The sequence below is a fragment of the Gopherus flavomarginatus genome, chromosome 2 (assembly GCF_025201925.1).
Source record: "Gopherus flavomarginatus isolate rGopFla2 chromosome 2, rGopFla2.mat.asm, whole genome shotgun sequence".
Classification (NCBI taxonomy): domain Eukaryota; kingdom Metazoa; phylum Chordata; order Testudines; family Testudinidae; genus Gopherus; species Gopherus flavomarginatus.
In genome coordinates this window covers 43,040,888-43,046,810 of record NC_066618.1, presented here as the reverse complement: position 1 = coordinate 43,046,810, position 5,923 = coordinate 43,040,888, and positions in this window count along the sequence as shown.

Sequence of the window (5,923 nt, the reverse complement as noted above, 5' to 3'; positions counted from 1 at the left end):
TAATAGCAAACAGTTGCCAGTCTTCCAGTGCATTTTTACAGCTTGTGCCTTCTCCCTGTGCTAAACACATTGTTTAAACTGAAGCAATTAAACCCTATGGGTTTGTGCAAAGTCAGTGGTTGTTCCTCTTGTATTAGTTGTTTGTAGTGCAGCAATGCCTTAGAGCCCTATCTCAGACCAGGGTCCCATGTGTTACATGCTCTACAAACATAGAGACATAGTTGGCCCTAGAAGTTTACAGTCCAAGTATACTGAAAGGAAGGGATGGGGAGAGAGATACAACATACACCCAAAGGATAGGTCTACACTGCAGCTGGGAGGTGTGATTCCCTATGCAGGTAGACAAACTCATACAAGCTCAGCTCAAAGTTGTGTGCTGAAAATAGCAGTGTGGACACTGCAGCATAGGCAGTGGTTCAGGCTAGCCACTCAAATCCATGCCCACGTGACCTCCAAGATGCTGCCCATGCCACAATGTCCACACTGCTATTTCCAGCACTAGTGGAGTCTGTAAAAGCAGCAAAGAATCCTGTGGCACCTTATAGACTAACAGACGTTTTGGAGCATGAGCTTTCGTGGGTGAATACCCACTTCCTCAGATGCATAGTGGAGTCTGTCTACTTGCACTGGGAATCGCACCTCCCCGCAGCAGTGTAGACATACCCAAAGTGGCCGGAACATTGGCAAGCGTGTTTTGTTAGTTCCAGCTTTTTTTAACCCAAAGATGGGTGACATATGAATGGTGGGGAAAGGGATACCATCAAAATATGTACTATACACCACAACAGTATGCAATTGTATATGTACATTTTAAATACTTTTTTTTTAAGTATGCTCAATCAGTCTGGTGAGCCCCTCAACCTCTGGGCCACTTCCCCCTCATAAAGCACATTTTGAAAAGTTTAAATAATCTAGAATAAAAGTGAATTCAAACAAGTTCTCCATTAACAGGTACACAGGGAAGGAAGCATCCTTTCCATCTGGTATAGTACAGTGGTCATCACTTGAATGAAAAGTCATCACTGACTCTACAGTAATGCTTGAGGTACCACCATTTTGGGAGTTTGGGGTTGTAGGGAGGTTTGGCTGGGGCTCGTCCCCCTCCGGGGCTGTGGGGAACCAGACCACCTTGCTACTTCAGTCAAGTGTGTCGGGGAACCAGCCTGGCTGTGCGGCAAACAGTCAGGCAGCGGTTGAGCAAACAGTTCAACATGAGCGAGCCCCAGCCCTGGGTCAGGGCGGGCAACAGTCAGTAGTGCAGGCCCTCAGGCAGGGGCTGAGAAAACAGTTCAACATGAGCGAGCCCAGGCCCGGGGTCAGGGTGGGGCAAGAAACCGTCAGTAGCTCAGGCCCTCAGGCAGGGGCTGAGCATACAGTTGAACAGCAAACACCAGGTTCCTGGCTCCGAGCGGCCTGAGAGAGGGGGAGATGCCAGCCGCAAGGTGGGTGGAAGGGGGAACGCAGGCCCACCCACTCCAATGCGTCCCAGCCCGGGGCCCTAGCAATGGCAGAAGACCTGCTGCTGTGTCAGTGGGGATCCTGGCCGCAATACACCGACATTGGCTCTGGGTGTGCTGCAGCCAGACTAGGGTCGGCTGCCCCAGGGCTATTTCCTACTTCCCCCTCTAGAGGTACCTGGATCCGGACAGTGTCCTCCAAGGGGTCACACTCATGGGCTCCTCAGGGTAATTGGCGCACGGTTGGCTTGGCAGCTCCTCAAGGTAACTGATGAGTGGCAAGCTTGGCAGCGTCTCTGGGCTCGGGCTAGCGGCAGGCATTGGCTGGTCTGGCCAGTCCTTGGGTTGGCCGCTGATTGCCATGGTCTCCCCCCTAGGAGCTATGCCACAAGCATCTGGTTGCTCCGGTGGCTGAGAACCAAGTGAGCTCTGGGGTCAGGCTTTTATACTTCCTGTCTTGCTCCTTGACCTCTGAGGGTGGGCACAGCGTTCGCTGGACCTGCCCACTTTGGTGTCCAGAGAGGTTTGTCCATCTCTGGGGCAGCAGGGAACCAGACTGCCTCACTACACACACACACCCTTAAGTCTGGCTCCCGCTCATTGAGCTGTAAAGGCATAGGGTTGTAGTGCCAGGTACCAGCGCTGTATTCTCATATTATTGTCTTTCATTTTGTTCAGCCACTGAAGCGGGGCGTGGTCGATGACTAAGGTGAATGGGGCTCCAAGAAGGTAGTCAGGTAGGGCATCACAAGCCCGTTTCACTGCAAGGGCCTCCTTCTCCACCACTGCATAGTTCTTCTCCCGCAGTAACAATTTCCGGCTGATATATAAGACCGGATGGTCTTCCCCCATCTATTTCTTGGGACAGGACAGCGCCTAGTCCTACCTCCGAGGCATCTATTTGGAGGATGAAGTCTCGGTTGAAATTCGGGCTGTAGAGGACCGGTTCCTGGCAGAGACTCTTTTTAAGTTCCTGAAAGGCGTCTTTGCATTCCTGGGTCCAAACCACATGTTGAGGGTTGTCCTTGGTTACAAGGCCAGTCAAAAGGATAGCAACAGATGCAAAATGAGGAATGAAACGCCGATAATAGCTGGTGAGCCCCAAGAACTGTCGCACCTGACGCTTTGTGGTGGGAGGCGGGCAGGCCGCCAGGGCCTGGACCTTTCCCACGAGGGCTTCACTTGTCCGTTCCCTATCGTGTAGCCCAGATAAGTAGTCTCTTGCCATCCAATGCAGCATTTTTTTGGGTGAGCTGTCAACCCGGTGGCCCACAGAGATCTCAGGACTGAAGCTACCTGTACCAAATGATCCTCCCAGTGGTGGCTGTAGATGACTACATTGTCCAGGTAGGCGGCCGCATAGTCTTGATGGGGTTGGAGGACACAGTCCATCAGCCGCTGAAACGTGACTGAGGCCCCATGGAGGCCGAAGGGCATCCAGGTGAATTGGTACAGACCTGTTGGGATGGCAAACGTGGTCTTCTCCCTCAAAGCGGGGTGAAGGGGGATCTGCCAGTAGCCCTAGCTGAGGTCAAGTGTGGTGAGGAAGTGAGCCACCCCTAACCGGCCAAGCAGCTCATCTATGTGAGGCATCGGATACGTGTCAAATTTAGAAATAGTGTTGACGTGTTAGAAGTTGATGGAGAAGTACCGCATCCCATTGGGCTTGGGTACTAGCACTATCAGGCTATGCCATTCACTCTGTGAGGGTTGAATTATGCCCAGCTCTAGCATGGCTTGTACCTCTTCCTTGTTGATCTGCCACATTCAGTGCAGCAAGGGCCTGGTTGCTTCTCGGACCACTACCCCAGGTTCTGTCTGAATGGTATGATAGACCAGGGTTGTGTAACCCAGCTGGCCGGTGAAGATTCGTGGGAATGCCTGCAGGAGGCACTGGGTTTGCTTGCGTTGTTCGTCTGTGAGGGTCTTTGCGAGCTGGGGCACCTTGGTGTCCTAGGTCAGGGCGGCATGGGGACCCAGTTCTGGCTCCGGCGGGTAGGGGTTAATTAATGAGCTCTCGTGCTCCTGCCAGGGTTTCAGGGGGTTGATATGGTACTGCTGGGTTTTCTTACGTCGGTCCGGTTGGTTGACCTCAGAGGTGATGGGACCCACCTTCCGGACCACCTCGTAGGGGCTCTGCCAGTGGGCCAGTAGTTTTAACTTGCTCGAGGGCAGGAGAAGCAGGACCCGGTCCCCAGGTTTAAAGTCGCCATTGGTCTTGGGCCCAGCCTGCGACTAACGCCACACTTTCAAAGTCACAGGAAAGGCTTCTGGGTCGTCGTTAGGGCCCATCTTTGTCAACAGGATGGGAGGGGCTAGGCTGGGTGGTCCAGTGGCAAAGCGCAGGCTTGGGCTCCACAGGACGGGAAAGCAAAGTCGCCAACTGCTCCTGCTGTGTCAGTGGGGATCTTGTCCGCAACATACCGACATTGGCTCTGGGTGTTCTGCAGCCAGACTAGGATCGGTTGCCCCCGGGCTACTTCCTACCTCTCCCTCTAGAGGTACCTGGGTCGGGACAGCGTTCTCCAAGGGATCATGCACTGTGGGCTCCTTGGGGTAATTGGCGCACGGCTGGCTTGGCAGCTTCTCTGGGCTCCAGCTAGTGGCAGGCATTGGCTGCTCTGGCCAGTCCTCGGGTCGGCCGTCAATTGCCATGGTCTCCCAACTGGGAGCTACGCCACAAGCGTGTGGTCACTCCGGTGCCTGAGAGCCAAGTGAGCTCTGGGGTCGGGGTTTTATACTTCCTGTCTTGTGCCTTGATCTCTGACGGGTAGGCGCAGGGTTTACTGGATCAGCCCACTTTGGCTTCCAGAAAGACTGTCCAGCGTGGCGGGGAACCAGACCACCTTGCTACAGGGTTTATTTTAATACCTAGAGGGAATAGTGCAGTCTTAGTTCCCATTGTGTGCTTATGGTTGAGTCCTTGTGGCAACACATGTAAAAGCTCTACAAGTGCAGACTTTGTGTACTGTGCCCACTTCCACGGGCCTCTGCAAATTCTGGACCTATTCTTAACATATGGCTTTTGAGAGCATACCTTATTTTTATACTGCATGTTGCCACTGTAATGAATACATGTGTTGCAGACAGACACTATATGACTCTCACATTGATAAAACTGGACTAGAATCTTCATAATTCAGTTCTAAAAAGAGACAGGCTATTGAGTCACAGTCATAGAGTTTAAGGTAAAAAAGGACCACCAGATTATCTCTGACCTCCTGTAGGTCACAGGGCACTATGCATCACCACCCACATCAAGCCCAGCAACTAGGAATTACAGCCCTCAGGAGACTAAATGCATTGTGTGCCACAAGCAGAGAGCAGGAGGAACTGATTTGCACCAATGCCAGAGGAACCTAAAATAGACAGGTACTCAGACAATCCTAGAAAGCGAACCATGTTGCAGAGGAAGGTGAAAAACCCCTAAGGTCCCTGCCAATCTGATCCAGGGGAGGAGGGGGCGGAATTCCTTCCTGGCCTTGAATTAGTTAAAGAAACTTTTCTAGCTGAATGTAGTCATAGATGGGACAATCACCAGTGGGCAATATCACTTGCAGCCAGGCCATTACACTGCCACTACTCTGTTTTGGTTACAGCTCTTCTGAGCTGGGTGGCATTCCTTGATATCCCTCCAGATTTTTTCCTTGAGGACAGAGCAAGTCAGGCTTCTTATCACCATTTACAAACACTCCGAAGTGTGCAATTTTTGCAAATAAGATTTGTGGCAGGATTTAAGTAACAATAACTAAGAAGAAACCAAATCCACAAGAAGCATAAAAAAATTGCACAACTTTCATACAACTGCCAACTCATTACAGATATGTTTAAGCCTCTCTCCTCCAGTACTTGCAAAACTGTCTAGGTTATTACAGTATTGCCAACCATAAGTGTTCAAAAATCTTCAGTCAGACCCCCACCAAAATCATACTGAATTTGAAATCTTGTGGCTTTTAAGCCAATACTACCTTATGGATTCTTTTTATTTACCTTCTGGTTCAGACTTACATAGTCAAACTTTTCTACACAACTCACATGGGCTAGAAATGCAGGGGAAACTCTACAAACTGCTCGCCAAGATGTTGTCTGCCTCTTCCACTAAAGCCATACAGCCTCCATTCGCCATAGTGATGTGTAGCTTCAGGGTACTGTTTGGCTTCACACAAAACTCGGGTGACCAGGTAGCATCAGTTTGCAAAAATACCTTATTTCACCTTCAGCTTCTAGGAAATTTTGTCCCTTCTTCCTCAGTGAGGACCTGGCCACAGAGATCCAGTCATTCGGCACTGCAGGCTGGATTATTATAGCTGACACTGAACATGAAGATGAGACTCATGCTCTAGCTGGTACACAAGGTGGTTGTTCATCTTCTCCATGGCTCAGACCACCACAGGCATATCATAGAATCATAGAATATCAGGGTCGGAAGGGACCTCAGGAGGTCATCTAGTCCAACCCCCTGCTCA